We start from the raw sequence: 27,133 nt of genomic DNA on the forward strand, positions 1-27,133 counted from the left end.
GTGTGCATAACTCTGCACATTACGCAATGTGGCAGGAGCATGCAAGTCATAGGTATCCCAAGCTGCAGTGTAAAGTGTTAAATGGCTGCAGTGGTGTTTGATGCGATCTGAGAGCAGGCATAGTAATGTGGTGAGGTTGATGGTTTGCCAGAGCTGATTTTCATGAATGAAGGGTCAGAGTGCATGGTGGTCACAGAGCATGCAGAGACATTGTTGTGGATGATGGCCTGGATAAGCATTTGGCAAACTGCATCCACCAGGTACCTGCATGTTGGGAATGTGCACCATATACTTTCTCACTAGGGGAGGGGAGAATTGGAAGTGGTGTATAAATAGGGTATGTCAAGGTTGGAGTGAGATCCAGTTAAATGTATACAAGGTAATTGTTGCTTGGTGATGAAATTCTGAATTCACCATTTACGACTCAAGGAGAAACTTGAGAAAATATTTATCAACGTCATGATTCAGATTTTTTCATTCATGCTACTTTTCTCACTATTACTCACACCACACCAGCAAGGGGGAAATTCTTATCCTCTTTTGATTAGTTGTAGTGAAAATGGAGTTTTGCGCTTCTGTTAGTATGCAATTTGTAAACAAGTTTAAAAAAAGTTAACACTAACTATCAAATACAGGGAGCTGAAATGAAATGTTCAGTGGGGTATTAAACTGCAAGGTAGCAGCAGAAGTGTGCTGCTAACCACTGAGCACGGTGGGTGCTCCGGTTCCTCCCACAGTCCAAAGATGTGCAGGTTAGGTGAATTGGATATGCTAAATTGCCCGTAGTGTTAGGTGCATTAGTCAGGGGTGAATGTAGTGAAATGGGTCTGGGTAGGTTGCTCTTCGGAGAGTCAGTGTGGACTTGTTGGGCCAAAGGGCCTGTTTCCACATTGTAGGGAATCTAATCTAATCCAACTATTAAATTAGTGCCACTTCCCTGGCCTTTCCCTATTACCCTATATTTATTCAATGCCCTCATGAAATTGATTATTAAATTGGCTTCCACAAAATTTTGAGGTTGTGTTTTTCATATTCCTAAATAAAAACAGAACCTCATACCTTGTTTGTTTAAGAATGTTTATCTTTGAGCAGTGACTGAACAATTTTCACCACAGGAGGATAATCAGAAGGGTCACACTAGGAGGTCATAGAGCCTTTGGGTAGCCGATACCTTGGACAATGACAATGGTTTGGTGAAGATCAGTTGCCTGCCCCCCTGAAGAAAGTGGTTATACCATCCAACTAAAGAGCATAGAGTAATTTAAAATAAGATCCTGATTTTTTTGGAAGTCAGGCAATCAATAAAAGAAAGGATTAGCAGTTTGAAAGTAAAAACATGCCGTTTACAAGGGGTTAAAACTGAAATTCAACTGTGGTAGGAGATCAAAGAACTTCAATCTGTCAGCTTGGTAAATCAGTGCCAATCTAAGACAGAAGCAGAAATGTCAATCTTACTTAAGTAGAACCCTAAAAATCTACTGTCTTCCTATAAGAGCACACAGACAAAGATTGCAAAACCTCCTTTAAACATGCTGCTCAAGAAAGCATGGCTGCTTTAACATTGATGCCACATTTGATACTATCAACTCTCACTTGTTTACAGTCCAACCTGATCTAACCTTTAAATCACAAACATCTTTATCATCCTTGACTCAGGAGGGGTGAGATGAGCCCTTAGCAAATAGATTTAGTCATCCAGCTTTAATGGTTCAGTAAAATGAAAGCGGTTGCTGATTGGCTAAACATAGATGATTACATCAGGGAAAGCCATTAGTAATTAATGAAATGCTGGCAGTAATTGGGAATGTGTAAGGAGGCTGTAATGGAAGTCATCCATTCTGTGCATCCCTCACAGACGTGGAACAATCCCTCACTATCCTTATGATCTCACATGCTTATCCATGCAAATCTATCTGACAGGAAGGTACATCTCTGTCTCCTTAATTGGGCAGAATGGAGTTGTTTATGGATATCACAGACATTTAGGCCTCAGTAGGGGGTTGCTCAAAAAACTCGTTAGCAAAAGCCACCCTAACAATCCAGTCAGATTCCTTCCCCAGAGTTCCCTGTGTCCAGAAAAATGGTGTTTCAATCAGACATTAATTTCTAGAACAGAACAAGAGAATATCTCCAGCAGGCAGGAAGCCCAATCAAAGGCCTTGATTTACAACTTTTCATATCCCTGCTCTTTATCAACACTGAGAGGTTTTATATAATTTGAACCTTGTAATGTTCCCATGTGAGAAATGGGTTATGAATCATGCAGAGCAATAAACTATCTTATGTGCGCTGGGACAGTGTGTTATGTAGTGGAAAAATGTATTCAGTATAGTGTAATCCCAAGTCCCATCATTTAAAGAGACAGTAACATTTTTTAGTGACCTACTGTAATTCAAAGTTATCAAAATTCAAATCTATGCAACATACCTTTTTTAGCCTTCACTTTTTATTATTTATGAGATGTGGTAATTATCTAATTTTGTGCTCATTGTGATGGGAAACAGCCTTTCACACAAAATGCAATTTAAACATTCCCAGGTCAGTTATGCCCATAATAACAGTCAGTTCCAGATAAAAGTTAGTGTACAGTGATGCCAGTATTAAGGCTCAAAAGGGTGTAATCCATGTTCACATAGGGTGTACATCTCCATCATTTATACAGTGTTCTGGTGCCTTGTCACTGATAATTGTTTAGTTCACAATGAGTGTTATGTCATCGCAGTTTGATTGTAGTGTGAATCTCTATGAGTATTATATCCAGCTCCTTGATACAATGGCATGAGTTAGCAAACGAAGTGATCCTTAACGATGAGTTGTCGGAATCTGCACCTTTTCCAGTACCAGCATTGAGAACAGCTGTTGAGAGCAGATGAATTCTCAAGGGCTGCTCTCAGTGCAGTTTGCAGTGAAATCTGAAAGACTAGATGAGGTTTTCCAACCTCCTGCCTTCTTCATTCTACCTCCTTCCCTTTTGTTTCTCCCTTTTTGTCCAACGTTCCTTAGGAACTGTTTGCAAATCCTTCACTTTCTCTATTTTACCTTCAATGCTTTTTAATCATTAGTTTCTCTTTATCTGGTTCTTTAATTGTTCCCTTTGCCACTTGAGTTTGTACCTTTTCTTCCATTTGTACCTTAATTTACTTTCCTGTTTCTGCTATATTTTTTGTTTGTTTGAAATCATTGTGTGCCATCTCTCAAAAATCTATATTGAAAACAAGCACAGAGAGATCCAATCAGCATCTGATAAAAAAAGGAAATATCTTGTTTTAGACATCATCTTTCAACTGAGCTCCCAGTGATTTCTGTTGTTACTTTACATTTCCAGCATTTATTTTGTCCTTTGTGTCCCTAATGCATTCAAATGAATTCTTCTTCAGTTGGTTATTTGAGCAAAGAGGCTAATCCATTTATTTTAAGTGAGTTATTTTATTCTATATGGTTTAGCCTCTTTGTTAAATTAGCACAGGATTTTTTTCAGACTATCATACAAATTAGGCAACAATCCCAGCCATTTAAGGGCGAGGGAGGTTTCTCTGTCTACTTTCATTTTCAGGCTGTGATTATAACAAAAAAAGAAGGGTGATGAATCACTTTGGGGCAAGTTGCAAATCCCCTCAACCTGAATAACGAAATTCTACTGCTTCTTTTAATACTGGTGCTTTTTCCATTTGGTTATTTTGTCCCTAAGCAAATTCAGGTATTCAAACTGAACCCTGGTTATAGTTCTCTGCAGATTATACATGTGTTACATCTGTTTTTTCAAATAAATGTTTGATGCATCAGTGAAGGTGTTGTACTTTTATATCAAGGAAGCCAACAAATTGTCAATCACATTGAGTAAATAACTAACTATCCTGGTTTAAGTCATTACTCCATCAAGGTCCTGAATTCCAAATAATGTGTTCTACTGTAATACAAATTTATGCCTTGAAAGCTGGGCTTTAAATGAGTTTGTTGTTTTTTTCCCCTTTTTATTATTTATCCGTTGTGCTATATTATTTTGTTTTTGTATAGTCTGCATTATATAACTAACAAATCCTAATTATCAAATCTTCCGTATGGGTATCAAAGTAAATGCTATCCTTTTCATTTTACATCCTTTATTATCAAAAGCTGAGATCTCAATTTGAAATAGATTATAAACAGTGGCAGGTTGCCTATTATTCAAATACTCCAGAACCACTGCACACTAACAGAAAGGCACAACAGCTCGACAAGTAAATTCCAGCCAAGTTGTCATGCAGCAGTCTCTCAGTCCTGCTCCCAAACACAAGTCCCCTGATCTAACAGTTTCCACTGGTGCAGAATGATGGTTGTTTGGCCTTGCTGACATTCTGGTTTACTTTCTCCTTCCATGTTTGAGGAGACCTGTGAGCATCCATTGTTAAGATGTCCAGCATTCATGTGTATGATTGACGTCAGTATCTCAGATTTCATAACAGAAACCTGATGAAGTGAGCCCTCAAATTGACCATAAATTCCTGCTCAAATTTTGGAGAATATACAAATGGGAACAATTGCAGAAACATGTTGCTACATTTTTATTTTCAATCGCAAAACCACACAGAAAACATTGCTGGTTTAAAGATTATTGTAAATTTATATTGCTGCAATGACTGCAGTTTGCAAATCCTGCAGCCATAATTATAACTTTGCTATTAAGCAAACTCATTTGACATGATTTTATTTTTTGCTTCACCTCTCTCGTCACCCTCTTCCTACCTCCTTGTCATTCTTTTTAAATTTTCATTTTCCCGTGTTTCGAATCGCATGAGTCTGTGTGCTGGACTGACAGTGTTGCGGAGAGGGCATAACAAGGAGTCATTAGATGGTCAGGGAATCATAAAGTTATGGCTGAAATTCCATTACAGAAGCTGGGCAGCAGACAGATTTTATGGAAGAGTAGGGTGAAAATGAAGCTTGATAAGTATTGAAACCCAGTCCTGAATTAAATAAGGAGACATCTTTACAGTTACTAACAAGCAACTTCTCGACAATTCACAGTTCTAAAATCTTGACAATGTAAAATAATCTTGCAACTTGGATTCGGCTATATTTTCCCTCAGTAAATTTCATCAGTATTGATTTTAACTCTCAATGCCCTCATGATGTAAAAATCATAGGAAAGGAAAGGAGGTCAAAATTTTGCTTGAAGTCAGCATTTAAATTCCCTTCATAATTTAAAATTTCTCTTTTTTTTGTCAGTTGTTGTGCATAGTCGGTAATAATTTTGCAGTTAACAGTAGTCCTCTATTAATTACTCCAAAATCAATAGAAACTTGCAGAAATGCAAAATATCGATTGTTACTGTTTTATTTATGTAATTTAATTTAGTTGGAAGCTGCACACAGAAAAACATTGATGTTGAATCAAATTTTCAAGAAAATTAGACAAATCAAATGGGTTATATGTGTCTTGGAAATTAACCCCAAAACATAGGTATTTATCATTAAAGTTGGAATGTTCAGTTTATGAAATGGCATCAGTATAGGCTTAAACTACAATATAAAGCTTGCAAACTACAAAATGTCAGGATCTTCAACTTCCTTTTTTTAAATGAATTTCTTCTTTTTTTTGGACTTTAAAAATGGTGTAACTCCTTCAGATTGGGCTTCAAACAATAATAAAAATAATAATTATACTTGTAGCAGTAGTAGTGCCTGAACTTGGAGAATGCTATCAGCACAAAGGCCCTCCTGGACTACACTAAAAATGCTACAGCATGTTGTCTCAGCACCTATCCAGATCTTTTGTTGTAGTGCTGTCACTCTAACCACAGCTACGATCAGTTATATTAAGTTGTGCAACATCTCTTTGTGTTAACATTTTAACTGATTTGGGGACTTCTAGATTTTTCCATTTCATATAGAGTAATTGAAGTCTACAAATATCCTCTTAAATAGACTGCCTTTGTTACCAGTATGTGTGTATTATTTATAGTTACAGGACCTGTATTTGCTGATTAGGGTAGGAGGTGCTGTGTGATATTAAATATGACAGCGGCAATATGTAATGGTTTGGTTTAATTGATGTTTCGCTGACCTTTACAGAGCCTGGTGTTCATATAATGCAGATCAGTTTTATTGTTATAATTTCTCTGACTCGTTGGGTTTTAAAAAATCGATGGTTATTATATCTTTTTTGAAATGATATTTCTGCTCAATACACGCATAGGGACTGGTGAATGTTATTATGTTTGTGCTAATGGAATATACCTACTTATCATATCACATTAATTCGTTGTGTTCTGTATTGTATAAAGTGTGTTTTGAGGTTGTATGAATCATATTTCAGGAGGGTTAGGCTCTTTCAATTTCAGAATCTAATTAATAATTTTGGGAAATGTATCGGCTTATAAAGAAAACGTTTGCTGAGATTGCTGCAAAATCCTTTTATCAACATGCAAGGAATGCAAAGTTAGTAGTGATGAGGAATTTTAATTTTGTTTATTTTCATTTAACACAGAAGTTGCATTGTTTGTATGAATTTGCAGTATTTTATCTAAAATGCTGTTAGTTTCTTTATAATATTTTCATTGGCTTTCTATGTCAAATCATATAGTCTTAAAGTACAGTGCCACATCAGTAATTTTCTTGTTAAAATCAAAAATGTGAGATCAAAGTGTTAAGAGGATTTTTTTGAGGGGGAAACTAACTTTGTGGAAGGATCAGATTGGATTAATAGATTACTAAAGGAGGCATATTACCATCAGCATCTCTTATTTGAATTGGTCTCTCAGCATTAAAATTAACATTTAACAAGCTTAGTTAATTTTGTTAATTTCAATTCATCCTGTTCATACTTTTATGGAAGTAGTATAAGGACTGGTAGCTGGGAAGATTTACTGAGCCTGACAGTACGAGGGAACTGAATTAACATCAGCAGAGATACAGTCATTAACCCGGGAGTTCTTCAGCCAGTGTGTCATTTTAACCGTGTGCGTTAATTTAATGCTGTCAGGCTCAGTAACTCTTCTGAGCCAGTTCCCCAGATTACATCATCAGCACTGATCATTTAAATATTTTCTATTTGACATACAGTAAAAGATAGAGAAATATATTTTTAAGCATTTTAATTCTTTGTAACCATTTCTATTTTTAAAACAAACTTCTTGCTAGAGACTTTTTCTCTTCTTTTGTGTCCTCTCCTTTTTCTCCTATTGTCTCTCACAGTAGCCCTGATGAGATTCTGAATGGATTCTCACCTCACTGCCCTGGTACCAGAGATCATGCTTTGTTTTAACCACTTCTACAGTGACTTTTTTTTAGCTTGGAATGAATTGTGAGGAAGATCTGATTACCGGGGTGTCCATATTGTGTAAATTATAACTGAAGCAATACTACAGCTTAATTCAAACAATAAAGATTCTCCCCCACAGTCACATCTAATATAAAATTGAGAGCCTCACATGGGTTTGTAGCCTGCAATGCACGAAATTTGTATTTTATGGGAAACTGAGGACTCAATATTTAATGTGACTTATTAATTCTTATTAATATGGATGGGAATATTAAGATATAGCAGCACATGTAATGTTACCAACCTGGGCTGACACTGAGTATATTCTTCAAAATTAAGCTATAATATTGTTTCTAATGAATATAATCAGGAATTTAGAAGGAACTTTTATACCAAAAGGTGGTTATGGTTTGGAAGTAGAAGATGTTGTTAATGCAAATGACATAGATGCATTTAAAGGGAAGCTGGTAAGCATAACAGAAAGGATAATTTGAAGGGTAAGCTTAGGTGGAGAAGGGTGGCAGGAGACTGGTATGGCACATAAATGCCAGTTGGGACAAAAGGTCCTGTTTTGTAAACTCTATGTAATTTAATGTCGCTTGCACCTCATCATATCCTTAGAATACATGAATTTCCTTATGAAGGACAGTGAGTGTCGTGCAAACAAGTATGGCATCCATTTGCATCAAACAGGATATGAATTAAATAACTGTTAGCTGAAGAAGGTGTGTTGCCCAGGAAACCAAGTGAACTGCCTACTGTTCTCTAAATGATACAAGAGGAGTAGGGGATCACTTACATCCTGTTGTATCATTACAACATAGACCTATAAAATATATTAACACTGACAACATCGTACTCCTTCAGTATTGGACTGATCTGTCAACTAAGATTAGGCACTCAATCTTGGATTGGACCCTGAACCCATGACCTTCAGATTCAAAGATGTGAGTTTTCCCAATTCCGCTGTGACATTCCCAAATATTGAAGAGTAAACTCCACCAGACTGCTAAGAACACAAAGGTTAATTCTTTATAGTCTATTGAATGGCTTAGGTAATATCTGGATGATTAGGACAATTGCTAATGAAGATAATTTTCTCAGAGAGCAACCTCAGTTTACTGTCCAAATGGACTAGCAGGACATTAAAAGGAAAATATACCCAACAGCTGTAGTCAGAATCTCATAGTGCTCTAAATGATGTAGACTATGATGTGAAATGAGGCAGAGTCATATGACAAGTCTATCTCAACATCAGGAACAACTCATTGCATCTTTTAATTAAGTTCCAGGCATCAAGGCAAGATGCTTTCTAGGCAGCAGGGAATTACAGGACTCCCCTCTTTATCATGCAGCTCTCTAGCTTACCGTCTACTGTGAGCAAAGTAGACACAAAAATTCTCAACATGGAAATCGAAGTGAAGGTACTTGGCAACTTCACCTCACTGCTGGATACTTAGTGTTCAAGTTGGTCACCATGTACTAGCATCTCAGGGCATGAACCATGGGCACCAGACGCATGTACCCCTTATCCATGTACATTGGCATTCCATCATGTGCCATCTTCAAAGCACGTTTTCAATCCACTTACAACATTCTTCTGTACTTCAGTAGTGCACCTCGAGGCATAACGGCAACTATCATTGTAGTTCTGAAGCAACACAGTGTGCTCAGGGAGACACACCCAATTTATGCACTAGACTACGATGCATCTCCAAGCTGTTTGCTTACTCCCCTAGCATTCACTCACCTTGGGCCTACTGGATGCTTAGAACATAGCTGCCTTGCATTACCTTGCCTTTGCCTTTTTGCAACCTTGCTCCTCAGCCAAAGACACCAGGCTGATATTGCAATTGAATGCCTTGTCATTTAGTGCAGATGCTAAGCCAGAAGCTAGTCATATTTGTCAACAGTGCCCACTTGGGTCGAGAGATAGCCTTTGCTTAGGGGGCCTGACACTAAGTGAAAGATAATGTCTGATATCATTCCAGGTGACTTGGACACAATGAGCCAGCACTTGGAGGGCTCAGAGTTGAGAATGAGCTGAATGCCAGGCACCTCACCACATGCCTTGACTCTTTCTGCCATATTGTGGAATGTTTTTTCTCTTGGAATAAGAGAGGCATAGGTATTAAGGAAGATAAAAGTGGGTGGCACAGCTATTTTTGGAGCAGGTTGGGAGATGTCCCAAACGAGTAAGTATGCAGCATAGAGGACGCAGGGTTAGTGGTGCTGGGGTTAGGGTGAATGAGGACAAGTATGGGAAGATGTTGCAGGCAATAGTGAGAGTGGCATAGCAGGAGCCTTGATGGGAGGTGCATTTAAGTAACAGAGAAATTGTGAGTGCGAGGTTTCGAAGAAAAGATGGATACTGGTTGAGTGGAGAAGGTCATTGACCTTCTTACATTTCTATGAATTCCTCCAGAAGCTGAGATTGCACTGACCCCCCAAATGGCCATCTTAAAACAGGCTGGCATGCTCTGGCTTTATGGCTCCTCTGCTGATCCTGGGGAAAGAGGGCATCCCACTTGCGTACCATTCTGTTCAACAGGACCTCCGTAAAGCAAGGCACCAATTTTCCTTCCGCACTGTGTCTGTGGTAAAAGTCAGGAACCATACCAGGCATCTTTAGACTCTCAGTGGTTATCGGGGTATACAGTAGCCCTGTAAAGATGGCATCGGTACAAGGGGCGGAAGTTCCATTCTAAAATATCCCTGCAGTAGTGAGTTATTCTGGCCATAGTGATTTGTAGACTGAAGCTAGAATTGGGTGAGAGAATGCCATGGGGCAGGGTGGATAGTTAATGAGGCAGTTTGGTAAGAGAATTTGCTGGGCCTCCTAGAGAGAAACACTTGTTTGGAACTCTTCAAAACTGATAGTCAAAATATAGAAACATTTAGCCCATTATCTTTTATCATCAACGAGACAGAAGTCAGTTGAACAGGCACATAGTCTCAGACTAAGGGTTTTTTAAAAATTGTCCAGAGTAATTTGTCAATACTGGTGAGGGGTGGTATTACCCTACATCATAAAATAGTGGGGGTACAGCACTGTACGTACGTACAACTTATAAAAGAGACATAAATGAATGCCAGAAATAAATGCACAATATAAGAACATTGTTATTAAGCTTCCTTTCAACTGAGTGACTTCCAACATGAGCTCCAAGGACAGTGACGTCCAGTTACAATAGAGATACCGATGCTGAGACAAGAAAAAAAAGCAGTGCCTGGGGATTGAATGAAAGGTTCCCATTTCTTTCTGTCTTGGAAGTGAAACCATTTCAGGGTCATTTACCCAAATTCCTCCTATCGATAGGACTAAAGTGAATAATTTTATTCCAAAAAGTTTGAAACAGCTGCAACAGCAATTTGCAGGGAGAGAGTTAATTTGCAGTGTTCTGATCCAATCACTGAACTGTCCATTTCAAAGGAGTAGCAGAAACTCCAGGAGGAGTTTTCATTTTGCACTTAGGGAAAGCACATAGGTCAGTGCATGGGCCTGTATCTTTGAAGTACTTGCGAAGGCATAAAGGGAGAGTCCAGTTTCCTGAAAGCAGACAATCTTAGCATTGCAGACTACAGAGTCAATGAAGCAGATATGTTGAAAACTTTCTTGTCTTCTAGGCTTCATCTGTAGCCACGGTCTCCTGTGGAGGGGTTGGTCTAGCTGCTCACTCCCTTTTAATTAATAGCTTTAAACGGTAGCTTTAATATCTTTAATACACCGAATGCCCTTAATTGAACAACAAGCTCAGCCTCTTGCCAGTAATTGGCCAATTTGGGGAAAATCATAGCTGGGTGATTATTCTTGATACAGTACAGAGCTTCTGACCCCCTTTTGATATGGCAGTTGGATCCTAGTTCATATGAGAAAATCCTGTCCCATAACATTTTACAAAGTGGGAAGATGACAACCATCTACTCTGCCAATTGCCATTCAATCCTTGCTTATCTCTTTTGTCCTGCTTGCAATGGAAACCCCTTATAACTGAAAAATGATGAGAGTTTAAAAGGGAACAAGGCCAGAGGATGGATAATTTGAACCTTTTTTTTAAAAATGGTGTTGCAATATCAATGCACCCATTTGTCAATTTCATTTATTTTCGTCAAGTAGATTGGCATATGTAAATATATATGGCTTACTTTTAGAAAAGCTTGCAGACTGCGAGTGGGCGTGTCCTCGGCGTTCGGCGATCACGTGGTCCTCTGATGCGTGCGCAGAGGATGATCACGTGATGCTCCGGGACGCAGGCACGGTCACGTGGTCTCCCTGTTTCATGCTCCAGAAGAGTGCCGGGAGGTCACGTGATCAGCTGTTTCGCGCCCCGGAAGTGTGCGAGTCTGCCATTTCGCGCCCGAAAGGAGGCCGCGTGGTGCTCCTTTTCAGAGACAAAGGAAGGTCACATGGGATCGGACATCCGGGAATGCGAGGAGGCGGGAAATGGAGTCAGAGCAACAGCCAATTAGAAGACAATCTCACTTGAGTGATAGTATGATGTTTTGTATGGTATAAAAGACTGGGTCAGGGGCAGAAATACGTCTTTGTTCTTTGTGAACTGACTTACTTAGTAGTTTGTCAGGGACAGAAAGGTTTAGACTCGGAGCTCTGTATACTTTATCCACTTACTGCTAGAATAAAACTAAAAGTGTAAGATTGAATATCTTCTCCTATTGTTTTATTTAAAGAGCACGCAGGACTGGGCTCACACATAGAAGAAAGTAAGTTGGTAGATTGAGCCTAAAGTCCAGCACATACTTGTTTAGGTTATTTCCAAATCAATGCAACTTTCCAGGATGCATAATAATAAAAAAAGACGTGATTGCTAAAATGCAACAAAGTCCGCATGTTCTTTGCAGTATAGGTGCAGAGCTTGAAACAACTGGCCATACTTGTATGTGAGTTGTAAATGTATTGAAAAGAAATGTGAGAGGTGCTCCCAGCCCAGACAATGTTCCCCTTCCCTGTTGGGTGAAGGGTCATTTTAGCAAGTGATCTGCAAGCAGAGAAGAGAAATGACAGGAATTGAAAGGGAAAAAAATCATGATTCAGAAGTGGTGTGTCTTAGAATGGGGAAGTGTTAAAGCAGCCTTTGCAAATGCAACCAGGACCAAAAAAAGGTGAGGTGAAGCATTAATTAAAGGAGAAGGGAGAGCTGTACTTTATAACAGTAACTATCCAAGTAGGTAAGCAACTTATCACTCCTGATATTGACGTAAACCTTTTTTACAACACGGACTGCTTCAAAAGTAACTCATTCGTTATAAACTGTGTCACAGAGCTATTGTGAAAAGTTGGTGGAATTCTTTTCTTCCTCTTCCGCCCCTGCGTGTTTGGTGGCTTGAGCCTTGTCCTGTCCAAGTGTAAAGCAAACACCTCACTTGGGTTTCCTTGTATTGTACTCCAAGAAAGAGATGCAGCATCTACAGTGGTGGAATCCGTGGGATTAGAGGTGGAACTGGCATCCTGCCTGGAAACCCATGCACATGAATATCGTGTAACGCACTATGTGAGATGTGGTTGCTCCCAGTCTGCAATTTGAATAGACTTCCTTTACTGTTTTGGAAGCAGCAGTGGTGGTGGTGGGCAATCCTAGCCTCCTATCAAGTTATGTAGAAAGGCTGCTGTAAAATGAAAGACTGAAAGAAAATCAACTATGTTGAAGTTCAGAAACTTTCTTTTTCCAATATGTCAACAATAACTTTTTTGTGAATGTTGAATTTCATGTTTTTTTCCCTGAAAAATCTGTGGAAATTCAAGAATAAAACATTTAAAACAATAACCACAGGACTGCCAACTTTTTCTTGTCCTACTCCATAGTTTGTTGAAGACTGAAGTTCAAAAGTTGGAATATAAATTAATTGCTATGTGACTTAATTTACATTCTGAAAATAATAGTGGTCCCTGATATCAGCAAAAGTGATTTTGAAGCAATTCTTAAATCAGAACATTAGGTTCAGCACCTGACATTGTTGTGACTTGACATTGCGTGAAATGTGATTATCTTACCTTAAACAGTGTTGATTTGGGCACTTTAAAGCAACATCACTACTGTATGGGGGAGATTATTAAGGTAGAACAGAAATTGCATCACCCCATACCCCACTCCTAGCAAAATGTAGCACACATTACAAGGCGTGATTTTCCATTTCTTTGCTTGTGCAGTTCTATGTCAGAGCAGGTTTCCTGTCCATTGTAGAAGTAGTTGTTTGTCAATGGGATGAGACACAGGCAACTTTCTATAAGAGAGGGTTTTCACTCCACTTTGGCAATGCCTGGGTACATAAAATAGAAATATATTAAAAGCTGGAGGTATGTCTCATTACACAGAATTTATCTGATGCAGTCGTTACTGTTTTTCAATTTGTTTTAATGGGGTAGATGCAAGAGAATTTTTAACTAAAAGTTAGATGATATGATCATTGGTGCAACAAAATCCATCACCCTAACCATTTGAGCCTTCTTTTAACCCATGCTTTAAAATTTAATAAGGCTAAAGAGTCCATTTTAACAAAATGTATCACAATTCTGTCTTTTTACAATGATTCCCCTTTTTTTAACATTAGCATAAACTTTGAAGCTGTGCCCTACTGAATTTATTCTGCTACCAATATCTCCTGTGGTGTACCTGTTTTCCATATTTAAGGCAATGGCTGAACAAACCCGAAATACACTGACATCAGCACATCATTTGTGTCACTTTAAGGGATAAACAGTTGAATAGAAGTGGGAGCAGTGCATGTTGAGTGACAGTAGTGAGTCGGCACTTTGGGTCCAGGTACCTGATCTCATCTGTCGTGTGGAGAAAAGATGCTAGACTTTCTCCACACACGAAGCAGCATTTAATGAGTGACTCTCATATACCTCCTAGTGACTGCCTTTGGACTAGCATGGTCAAGGATAAGAACTGTTCAGGAAACGAAACTATAACTCCAAAACTATAGTTGTTCTTTGATTCCTGGAGAAGGAGATAAATGACAGCTGAAACTGCACTCCAATAATTGATTTATGAACTATAAATATGATGTGCTTGGATATATGAAAATATTTCTTTACTTCGATACCTGTCATGAGAACCTATTGTTTTAAGAATATCTTATCATGAATTGTAGTAAATAGGGATAATTGTTTTTCAAGCACAATACTGCTCTCTTGAGTTGATATTAATAAATAGGTATTTTTAAACATATAGTTTTCGAAATACAAAAAAACAAGTAATACAAATGAAATTTGATGAAAATCTTCAGTCTTCCAGTGCTGTAGAACTTAGGCTACAGCTGTGTGATATGATGGCTGTCATTAGTTGTATATGCTTGTATAACTGGCAAAAATACTTACTGGAGACATCAATTGAACTGGAATCATAAAATAACCCTTTCAGCTTCTCTTCGATATGTTTACTGAAAAAGGCTGATGTTATTTTCATCAAATGTAAGTGCCAAAAGTTGTAGCAAGGCATTTGACAAATTATGACAGAATATGCAGAAGTGCTGCTGAATTTATTCTATTTTCTATACCTCTTTCTTGATTTATGGTTAGTTTTTCTGTTACAATGATTTCTTTACCAATGCACATTAGACTGGTGTCTAACAAGTTTCACTGTCTGAAAAATTTCTCTGAGGATTGTCATTATATTGTTGCAAAACAATAGCCAGAGGTTATTTGCTGCCTCCACAAGACTTCTTTTTATTTTAATCGCCAGCACTGACTTCAGGGGGTACCAGAGTCAAAAGGGAATTAAACTCTGCTTTATGGTGGATATAAAAACTGTGTTTTATTCTGAAAGTTATAGAGCAGCCTGTGCAGATTACTCATGGTGCTTTTCTGTTGTCAAAAATTGATTTTTAATTATTTTGAGCTATAATCACAGAGAGAAATACCACTAATATTAGTGCAGTGTCACTGCGCTATAGTAACATCATTAGCATGGGAATGTGAGCAATCACTCCACACGAATTAGATAATGTAACATACAAGGATCTGAAGTTATTCACTTGCTTCAGAAATGTTCAGTATTCAAAGGAACACTATATGTTCTTTCATTCTATTTGATCATCTTTAGTTTTGTAAATGAGCAGATCATTTTGCCAGATCCTTTGTAGTGCAAACTGTGGCCAAGGTTTCTTTGTAGTTCAGCACTGGCATTTTCCAAGTTTTTTTTTGACATGGGTCTTTTATACTGAATATTATTTAAGCACCTGCCTTACGTGGATGCAATGTCATCATGGATTTCTCTAAAGGTCAGTTAATAATAGCATGGTTGTGATACTGAGACGTACAAACCCAGGTTTCCAGTCTATGCTGAGTTTGCAGGAAAACACTGAAGGTGCTACAAATAGCTTTCCAGTCCCTTGGGTAAGGAAGAGAATGAAGCAGCCAGAGATCCAGATTCTGATTGTTATCCAGTGTATTCTGTTGAAAGATGGATGTTGGGTGAAATCAGAAGTGGGCTGAGTTGTGATGTCCTTGGCAATCTGACAGTTTTTCAACATTAAATAATGCATTTTTTTGCGATACCAAAGGGCAACTGGCCTTCATATATTCCTGTCCCATTGACTTTGAAAAACCGAGGGAAGCAAGTTGAAAGTGCTTTTACTTTCTGCAGAATATTCTATAATGTTCTGATGTGGTTTGTAATTCAGTCAGTAATTGTACTCTAACTGAAACTGCCCCGTTTCAGGTAGAGCAGCACTCGATGAAATGTGTTGGAAAATTGCTAGCAGACTAATGTTTCGGCAGTAGCACTGAAAGGATTAAAAGATCATTTTGTATGTGGAGGGGGAGGAGTTGCATTGTGAACTTAAGGAGTTACACCAGCTGATAAGACCCAACCTTCTTGGCTGGTTGCATTAACCCTCCAGATCTAGAGGGCACATGAGAGTCCGGCTGACATGAAGCAAAGAGCCTTGAAAACCTATCATTTTCAGTGAGGACACTTCATCCTCAGCTCATGTCACTGGACGATCCCCCATGAATTTTCAGCTTAGATCAATTAAACATTCTCTAAGGGAAGCAGGAAATTTGCTTGGCTCTGCATTGTCATGGGATCCAGGGACAGTTTGTTTTCAAAATGCTCCCAAGATTTTCAAAAGAGGAGCTCTGTTTTTTTTTTAAATCACCTGCATCTTAAGAATAAAGTAGGAAGTTGGTTAAAATGTACTAATAACATCATCCTTTTTCTTCTTCTCAGGGGCAAAGGTAAACAATGATCATAATCTGCAGTCCAGGCATCCTTTTCCCGGCCCTCTCCTGCATCACTTCAGCTGCGACATTGAACTCCAAGTGCTCTGACTGCAAAGAGCACTCAACTCCAGCAGTTACTCTTCATTCTCACTAACAATTTCGTAATGAAGTATTGATTTTTCACCTCGATTCTTATGGATGTTATTAGATTTTCATTGATAAACTGTGCTCTGCCTCTCTACTCCCTGCTGTTTCTCTGGAGCACATAAAAGACAAAGTGTTTCTGTGGGGAATAATGGCCGGGAACATTGATGTGCTTATTTCGTCAATTGGTTACTCCTGATGGCAAAAAAGGTACAATTTTTCAAACTTTAATGCTCGAGTTTAATGCAAAGATACAATCAGATTGGACACTAATGTCTTTACTGCTGATACTGACATTGAATTACGGCTGAATCGGGGCTGTGGCCCAGAGAACGCTTTCTATGAAGGAGGTGCTTTGTAGCCAGTGTAGTTGTCAATGTTCCACTTGGGTTTCCCACTGCAGTCTTAACAGCACAAGGGATCAATCTGTCTAACTAAGAAGAAAAGGACTGATGAAGCAGTGAGTGAGGTTCAGCCAGAGAGAGAGAAAAAAACTTGTACACTGTTAATCATCTGCTGCAATAATGCACAGAATCAGCTTCTTTGTGGGGAGGAACATGGACTAACACAGACACTTTCGCTGCCAGGAGAATCAGTCTATTGCTGTCGCTGTATAAAAAATAGCCTCCGCCTACATCCTACATCACACCGAGTCTGAATCTACAGCAGAAGGAGAAGGAAAAACTTATCATGAGGAAGCAGACAGCTGAAGTTCAATCCTGATACATTCTTGTTTCCACAGACAGTATAAGCTATAACGCAGGATGCATGGCAGACACCTGGGGTGTAGGGAATGAATCTCCATTTATCCCTGATAAAGTCACAAGAGACAAAGTCACAAATGAGTGATGATGTTGCAACTATGAGTTCAATAAATACCACAGGCATACACATCAGATATTCAGTTTATTCACACGGCTAGAGAAATGTGTCAGCTTATTTAGTGTAACTTTTATTTTTGGAATGTTCAATTACTGATTTTTTTTTTCTTATTAAGACCAATCAACCTTGTACAAGTCAGTGTTAATCCACCAAGCTTATAGCACCACTCTGACATACAACCAGTGTGCAGAGGATGTACATCTGCAATCTGTAGTTAATGAAAAATATAACCCACTCAGAACAGTCTGATTTCATAAATGCAGGTGCCCTGGGCTTATGAGGTCCATCTAGAAAATAGGATTGTTTTGTTTCAATGCTCACTGGCATGTATCCAATTTATCTCACACTTTATTATTAATGATCATTTCAAATTAAGCTTTTCTCAGTTTTGTCTGTTGCAGTGTGTATTGGCTTGATTTGAAGTTGCTGGAGATAAGTCCTATCAGTATACATGCAGCACAAATAATTTTAAAAAGCCCTGTGTTATTCAATGGGTTTCTCATTTGTCTTTATTGATGAAGTCTAAGGACGAATCTCAGCACAGGCCAAAACAAGCAGACCAGTATTGCTCAAACGTTAAAATCAGTACACCACTCATTCCTATCCTTCTCACTTAATTAAAAATATATGTGATGCCCGATTTCTAAATTCCTTTGGTGAAAAAGATTTCTTGAGACCAAAAGGACCTGTAGTTTGTGACTCCCAACACTACATTGCTGCCATTTTATCATTGCAGATCTGAGGTTATGCATGATTTGCAGTGAAGCTGCCTCGTTTTCAGTTCTCTCACAAAGCATAATTGTGCAATAATAAGCAACTACTACATGACAGATTTCTCGGTGCTAAGGTTCTTATTTTTCTTGTCAAAATGTATTTCTGAAATAAATGTATAGACATGATATGCAACAATCATGTTCTTGCAGTGGCCCTCATTGCAAATTTAATGTCACGTGGTAGATTTCCACTGTGCTGTTTGGTTGTTGCAGGTTGCTTGCATGTGGTAGATCTGCCCAGTGATGAAAATCAGGTTGTTTCTACAACTGATGGCCAATCCTCAATGCCACTTTCCAGGCTCTAATCTGAAAAGATATGCTGCCACTTCTTTCTGGCTTGAATAATCTTATCTGGAAACAGTAAGCCTTGTCCCTGTGCACTCCCAGGACATCATGTGTCAAGTACCACTTCAGTATTCTATACCACTGCATCTTACTTTTCTATACTTGCTGTAATTTAAATGATTGTTTTCATACTGTTTTTCAGAGAGTTACTCATTGGATTAGTAGATCTTTAGTCCAGCTGCCCTTAAGAAGTGAAAGGTTTTCAGTTTGTGTTCTAACATGAAATGAACCCCTGGCCACGTTAAAAGTGACCATTTGATATGAAAAGAAACCCTCTTCCCCCATAATCTGGTCAGTACTTATAAATAATTTCTGCGGAACCAGGTTCTCTTTGTTATCAAGTATAGCAAACAAAATTACAACAAGTAATTACACCCTCCACACACTCTAAATGATCTCAGAAATTACCTGTTACACGCACTAGTGGCCATTGCTTGTGATTGATCGGAGGCAATGTCCCAAAAAAAGGATTTTTATTTTTGCTTTACATCCATCAGTAACCATTCACAACCCGGCTTCGAGGTCATGTAATCTTCCTAATTTGATGATATATATTTTGTAAATATAATTCTTGATTTTGGACTCAAAATGACAAAAGTTTCCTTTCAATAAGCATTTATTAGGAGCAGGTACAAGATTCACAAAAGGTTCAATTAGTTATTTGGTTACTATAGATTCAAGTAACATAATAGTCATAAAAGTAGGGATCTGGGAGTATAATCTATAAATAAAACAGCTCCTCACATTAATAAAGACCTTAGTCACCAATAAAATCTCAGTGCTGCTGGCTGGGAGCATCTGATCAGTTGTAGCATTCAGTTAGCGCACAACAACTGTTTATCACCTCACAATTCGAACATTCATCACTTGAACTTCTTACCTGATAATGCTATTGAACATTTGAAAGGCCAAGATGATTCATCCTATTTAGTTAGATATTCCCAAACCATATGAAATTAGCTTCCTTGACAGGATATATGACTAGATGGCTTGGATTTGGCTATTCAATACAAAATTCACAGAAATAAATCCAATTATTTGCTAGTGATTTCACATTGAAGAAAAAAGCAATGCAGTGTTAGTAGCACTGCATGCAATTCCCATCAATGATATCCATGTTTTAAATCTATAAGCTTCCAATAGCGTCCTTAATATAATTCTCCTGTGTTCCCATTTTGGCCATAGGTGCCAGGACAAGTTGACAACTTCTATCATATTGGGCTTCTAATTGTTAAATGTATCACAGGTTATAATAAATGTTTAGAGTATCATTGTGGCATCACTTTGGAAATCTAATGTTAATTTCAAAGTCCTTCGAATTTCAATGCCAATTCATTGAAAAACCAAGCAATTGCAAATATGTAATATATAATCATGGCAGTTATTCCTATAGCAAACTACTCAGTAGTGAACATAATTGATTTGAATTGAATGGATTCTATTCTAAATGGATTCTATTTTTAATGTTAGCAATGCTTCAGGAGGAGTGTTATGAGGATTTTGTCAAAACTTGAATCCCATTTCAGCGAGGAGGTAGTGATGTAGTGGTATTGTCAGTGGTCTGTCTAATAATCAATAACCCCAATGTTCTGATGGCAAAATTTGAAAAATCTGGTGACCATACAACCACAGACAATTCTTATAAAAACCCATCAGTTCATTGATGCCCTTTGGGGAAGGATATCTGCTATCCTTACTTCATCTTGCATGTGACTCTGGACCACAGTAATGTACTCTTGACTACCCTTTGGGCAGTTAGACGACATACAAATGCTGGCCTAGCCAGCAATGTACATCATTAAGAAAACATTTCCATTCAAATTCTTCTTAATTATTATTTAGAAGTGCTTCTTAGCTTTAAATCAGTCACCATTCCCACCCCACTGCTAAGTGCCTGTTTTACAATATCCTAACGTTCTCCCTTCAGTCCAACCTCCACATTTCTCAAACTCTTCAACTCTCTGCTGCTTGGGCTGGTACTTGAATGTCTGATCATTGATCATAGCAGGACTGGGCAAGATGTCTCAGAGCCTGCTACTAGTGCTCAACTAGCACAATGGGTTCCTGATCATTGCAGAGTTGTTGCATGGTACCTTAAGAAAATACACAAACATTTCTTCGTGTAGAAAGGGAAAAACCTAAAAAAAAACTGTGACTTTTTTTTTACAATGCACATCCAATTAGTCATTTACTGAGTGCCATTTATGTGAAGACCATAAGCAGAGATCTGCTCCCAGTTTGCTCTCCCAGCCAAAGTGTACAGAATGTGAGGAGCAAAAGAATGAAGTAAAATTATAGGTACTGTGTTCTTGATCAGTAGGAAAAAATTATAGGGTGGAAGAGACATTTTACTTTGGTATATAAATCCTCTTCCAAAACAAAATGGCTTGGTTATGTTCTTTGCCATCAATTTTGACAGAGACTTGCCTTATCTCAAGAACTGTGTGCCACACTGTGTTCTTGATCAGTAGGAAATGAAAACAATCTGATTGCAACTCCTTGATTATGACACTACTTACCACAACCAGTCCTGTCCCTTAAGGAGTTAATTCCAAGTCTCAGATTGGAGTTCAATTGTCTTGCAGCCCTCTCCCTTTCTTATGTTTAATTTGTCGTTCATCCTCTTTAATTGGGCATTGTAATAACTTTTAAGTTTTATCACTGAATCTCCATAGAGTCTAGATACCTCCGCACATCTCAAGGTTATATGATGCTTTGTGACCATGTTCAATAACAATTCAATAAAATCATCCGCCACTGAAAATTCTGGAGCCACAAATCTCATTTTGCTTTAATACAACTGACAACTAGCACAGTTATTGTATATTTTTAGTGTAGAAATCACCTCCTTATCCTGTATAATTCAGCGTGGATAGAGTCCTTAGGGGCAGAGAAATCCTTGTCCACTGCTGAAGATCAAGGCGGGCAGACAGCAGATGGATTTGATTGTTCTGTGTCTTGTGCAGACCTGGGGAGTAGACTGGGGAGGTTAGACATAGAGAAATGAGCACAGGAGAAGCTTGTGGTGGGTTGTGACTGAATGATGCCTGACAGGAAAGCCTTTCAGTCTTTTGTATTACAAAATAAATTCTATAGCCCTCTTAAACCCAGCATAAAAAATCTGTCATTCACCTCCCAGGGACTATGTCAGTCAAACTCCAGTCGGACATAATAGCAAAATTGCATTTCTCAGGGCATGCACAGCCAGGTTCAGAATACAAAAGTATCATGCTTTGGGGAGAAGGGAAAAAAAAAGAAAATGAAGTTTCAGAAATGTCATTCTGAGGTAATGAGGCGTGGGCAGAAAATATACCCCGCGCATCATTTGATAGAGATGCTGGTCGAAATAGCTTCATTGATGTGTCAGCATTCGTCTATCAATCAATCATCCATTACACTTTTCAAGTAACAATAACTGCAAAAGCTACAGGGCAGCTTATGGAATTCGTTTATGGGTATCAAAAACAGCAGTTAAAATGCAGTTTTGACATGAAAAGTATGAAGCAAGTAATTTTTTTTACGGCAGAAAGGAAAGATGCACTAGACCAAGGAGTGCTTTGATGATATGGTTGTGGTTTGACTTTATTTAATGTTTCAACCTAAAGCGGAAATGAAAGTTTCTTCACTCCTTTTGTCTGTGGTATTATCCAGCTGGACACTTGAGTCATGCCGGAAAGAAAACAGCACTTAGCTATCTTATTTGTACACAGAATTGAGCAATTAATCGGCAACCTTTTGGAAATACCTCTGTAAAGTAAAATTTTGTTCCTTTTTTGACCAGAAACTCCTTCCAAGTAATCGGCTTTGAGCCTGGATAAAATATGCTCACCATATGTATACTGCAAATCCCCTAGCTGTCCAAAAAGACTGCAGTAGTTCAATTTCTTTTTGGCTTTCCTCCAAAACAAGGCAGATTAACATTATAAATGTTCTACTTTAGGAGGCTTTTGACTCCCGACACTCACCATTTTTGTTACAGAGCACCAAGTTTTCATTGCATTTGCAGTAGAGGTGATAGAACTTTATTTTAAATAGGTATTTTTAATGTAATAACAGCAAAACTCATTCACTGTCAAAAAAATTGAAATTATTTTTCAACTCAGATGCTAAAATATTGTTGAATTGAAAGTTGAACTTACGAGTTATCAAATCAGTTTGAGAGCAAGCATCTGTTTATACCAGTGCTGATAGCCCGAACATGTGATTTAAAAAGCCAGGTAGTCCAGTGTTTTGTTTTCTGTACTTTGGCTTCTGTCCTAATTGCCAGCTGGTCTTTTTACAAATATCATTTAATTGATGCTCCCAATTATCATGTCTCTAACCATCTACATTTAGGTGTAAAAATATATGATTGCAGAAAGGACAAAATGAACATGGCAAATATGTTTAAAACATAGACTCAGGCCAATGCAGCTTCAGATAAATAAAACCTGAAGCAGTGGGCACTACTAATCAACTCTACTGATTTTTCAGTGGCAGTGCTAGGCTGTTTATGATGCTATTTGAATTAATTAGGGCATGTTGGATCTTTTACTTTAGATTCTTTTGTCCTTTGGATTGAAAGACTGTGGTTCCGGATCAAAAGAACCAGGTCATAGGCTAGATAGTAGATGTAGATGGCTCAGCAACATAGCGTGTTAGTGTTAAAGGCAATATAACAATTGTCCAGCTCTGTCATCTTAAAGTTCTTTATGTCTATATGCACCATTTATTCCTGCTACGAGCATATTCTTCCTAAACCTTACCTAGATTTTGCCAGTTGACATCATTTACAGATTCCAAAATTTCAGAAAAGGAAATAAGCATAGATTTTATTTTGAGTTTGTGCTAATATTCACTAGTCCTGGCTTATTTTTAGAGCATAGACGTTATCATTGTAGCTCTGGTAGTGTGGATGGGTGTCATGCAGATCAAGAATCATCATATGTACTTCCAGGATAAGTCTCTTGTAAACTTTAGTGCAGACAAGTGTGTTTGCAAGTGTCCCTTTGATTTTGATGTGCTTGGGCAGAATGAAGTCTGCAATTTTACTTCAGATGAACTCTGAAAAGGGTCATTCAAAAATATGCAGCTTGTGAACAACTAGTGAAGAGTTGTTCTGATTCCCAATAATAGTATACATGCATATGTATAAGACTTGGATGGTTGACATCAATTGCAAGGGCACAACCAATAAGTAAACAACTAATCCTTCAGTTGTCAAAGCAGTCAGCCTTGAATCCTCGAATGAAACGGAGAAAACTCAAATTGAAGAATAAACCATGCAAATGCCCAGAATTGGATAGGAGACAATGAAACCATTGTGGTAAAAACAATGACTGCAGATGCTGGAAACCAGATTCTGGATTAGTGGTGCTGGAAGAGTACAGCAGTTCAGGCAGCATCCAAGGAGCAACTGGATGCTGCCTGAACTGCTGTGCTCTTCTAGCACCACTAATCCAGAATGAAATCATTGTGCTTAAGTTCCAACATTTAATTGTACATTGACTCTAATTATTCAATTTAAACACGATGAAGGATAAGGATAAGATATCGTTTCAGTATCACTTTGTGATGAGCTGGAATCAGACATTGGAAGGACTGTTATAATACATTACATAGGAATTTCTGATAAGGTCTGTACTACATTACTGATATCAGTAGCTCTAGAATTAGCAACTAACCAATGAGATGTTGAGTCTTCTAAAGTATTTGCCTGTTAAGAAGATACCATGCAAAAGGAGGAAACCAGGTAGTTTAATTAGTAATATAAAGACTTGAGTAAGATGGTAAAATTTGTACTTGCTGCCATCAATAATAATGAAATGATTTAATTGTGTATGTGCTACATTGAATAATTAACAGCTTCTGTTCATACTCCACAAACTTAACCTTGGGCCATGTATTGTACCTGAAATTGGCCTGTCACCAAGTACTAAGGTTGTCACTGCATTAATATAAATAGTGCCAGCACAAATTCAGATGGATTTAGAAGCTTAAGGACTACAAAAATACATCAACTGAGATTTTCCTTCAAGTTTATATGTTGAATAAAATTTCAAGCTGGTGTATGTGTAGCTTTGTGAATGAAAAACAACTATCCCACTCAAAACCTTTACCACAATGAGGTCATGTAAGCAAAAATCATCTTTAAGTGTCAATTTAGGAATATTTGCATTATAATAGAAACTTTTCAACAAAGACAATAGAGCAATGAAATGGTTAAGTCAGAGTTTTTTTTTAATTTCTCTATGTACAGATGACTTCAAAATGACTGACAACAGTTGTCCTCCAGTTACGTTATGTACCCATATAGTTTAATTAAGTCTATATATAGCCTGCTAATACTTACTCAGACATTTTATAACATAACTGCATGCTGTATATAAATATTCTTACATTCTTTTTTTAAAAAAATCCAATTGTATATTCACATTAATTGGAGCCGCCCAAAGGCTTGAGGGTGGGGGGAGGGAGGGGGAGGGGGGGGTGAAATTGCAAGGGAGTAACAGGCACAGGGGAGTTGTATTGTTTAGGAGTACATTAGAAGGATTAGAAGAAACTGCACTTCAATTTTTTTAATGAAGATGTGAAGCACTGTATAAACATGTAAAATATTCAGCCCCAAGTCTGTTAGGGAGAATGCTTTCATGTTTTGTTGGTCGTTCTTTTGACAAAATGCTCCACTTTTTTTTTGTTGTACAGATATTTACCTGCTAAATGCTACTCTACCTTTTGGCTTCCAGGCTTTTAAACAATGCAAGTGGCATCGAAAGCTTTTGGATTCAACTTGTTTTTTTTTCTAATCTGATGACAGTCAATACGAAAATTGGCCAAGTCAAAAATCAGCTTATTCTGAGGTCCTATTGAAATGCTCTCTTTCCCAACTTCATATAATTCAATACCATTGATAGGCAAAATCCACTCGTATGCCTCATGTAAATGTTTAGAAGGCAGAGACCACAAATGAGGGTTTCTCATGCTTTGATTTAATATTTATTGCATCTTTTAATCAGTATATGAAATAAATTAGTAAATATAAACTATTAAATAGCAAAACAACATTGGAAATGAAAATGCCAGCCATATATTTATGCACTGACTTCCAAAAATAATGAAGTTTTCTTGCATTTCCACCAAGTAATTATTTTTTAAATAAAACTTGAGAAACTATTTCCTGGCATTGAATAGAGGTGTCCAAGACTATAGTCTTGTACTGAATGGAAATTGTTTATCACTAAACTATTGTAACTTTTTTTATTGGTTGAAATCTATTCAATATCTGAAACATACTGGTGTATAATTTTATGACACACTGCCTTTTGTTTTAGTACAGTCATTCCTGTACTGTCTGTATTGAATTGTTCAGTTGAAACTGCTTGTAGTGTTGATCCACTGAGACACAAGCCCCAAATAAGGCTCATTTTTGTCAGACTGGGTTCTCCAATGATAATGACCTACAATACAGAAAAAGTGGATATGTATAAAGAAAAACAAACTGATGCACTTATTAAAGAGAACTATTTATATGATTAAAAAAATATATATTTAGATTTTTTCCAAGCACAACTCTGAACAAAAAGTGCTCTTTTTATGCTTTATGAAAATGAACTGTTTCTGATCTTTCTACATCAGGCTAAATAAACTGTGTAAAGACATTTGAAGAAACTGCTTTCTAGTGTGTTTATTGAGTACTGTTCATGTGTTTATTTGTCAATATGACTTATAATATCAACCTACTTTCTTGTCTTTCAGCCAGCAGATCAGTATGGTTTGGGATTTAGAAACCTTCCTAGTGCTTATTAATGTCAATCTATGATGGATGGTGTTCCATAGGACAGGATGGGTCCAATACTGTCTGTCATAGATAACCCATCTGCCACCTCCCACCTTCAGAAACTGATATATAATGAAAGTGTGACAACATTCAGTTAGTTCAGATCATATATTAAACCAGCCTTAATATATTAACTGCCACATTAAAATATATTGTGTACACAATCTGAGAGAATTACTGAAAGGAAAGATCTCATTCTGGAATTTGCAGTTTACCTTATCATAATCTAAATTGAAATGACTGCAGTTCAAAGTACTACATAAAAATCAAGTGAACAACAAATTTATATAGCACCTTTAACATAACATAATATTCCAAAACACTTCATGGTTATCAAACAGACATTGACAGCAAGCCAAAAAATGAGAGATAATGGCAGATGATCAAACGCTTGGCCACAGAAGTTGGTGTTCAATTGAATCTTAAAGGAGAAATTGAGAGGCTTAGGGGTTGACGATTGAGTGCACACACATTAATGGAGAGGAGTGAGAGAAGTTAGAGGATGTGAACAAGGCCATATATTCAGGAATGTGTAGTGGCTACGGGGGGGGTTGCTTACTGCGACCCCTGGTTCTGGACTCTCCTGTCATCAAATATATCAGCATTAATAGTAAGTAGCTCTTGTTGAATCAATTTATTCTTTTCATAATAGCACAATTTTCACTAAAAAGAAAAAATCCAAATCAAGTTATTGTAATCTGGGAATGGTTGATCAAGGTGGATTGAATCTTCAACTAATATCACCCTCAA

The 27,133-nt window shown here is 37.7% G+C and overlaps 1 protein-coding gene across 2 annotated transcripts in view; it reads left to right on the forward strand.

Moving 5' to 3' along the window:
* LOC132822716 (teashirt homolog 2) overlaps positions 1-16,765 on the forward strand; it is a 515,808-nt gene extending 499,043 nt beyond the window's left edge. For both annotated transcript variants that reach the window (XM_060835991.1, XM_060835994.1), the window contains one exon: positions 16,431-16,765. The gene's annotated coding sequence lies outside the window, so the exon portion shown is untranslated. The remainder of the gene's footprint in view (positions 1-16,430) is intronic.
* The last annotated feature ends 10,368 nt before the right edge of the window (positions 16,766-27,133 follow it).

Source organism: Hemiscyllium ocellatum, chromosome 15 (assembly GCF_020745735.1).
Source record: "Hemiscyllium ocellatum isolate sHemOce1 chromosome 15, sHemOce1.pat.X.cur, whole genome shotgun sequence".
Taxonomy (NCBI): domain Eukaryota; kingdom Metazoa; phylum Chordata; class Chondrichthyes; order Orectolobiformes; family Hemiscylliidae; genus Hemiscyllium; species Hemiscyllium ocellatum.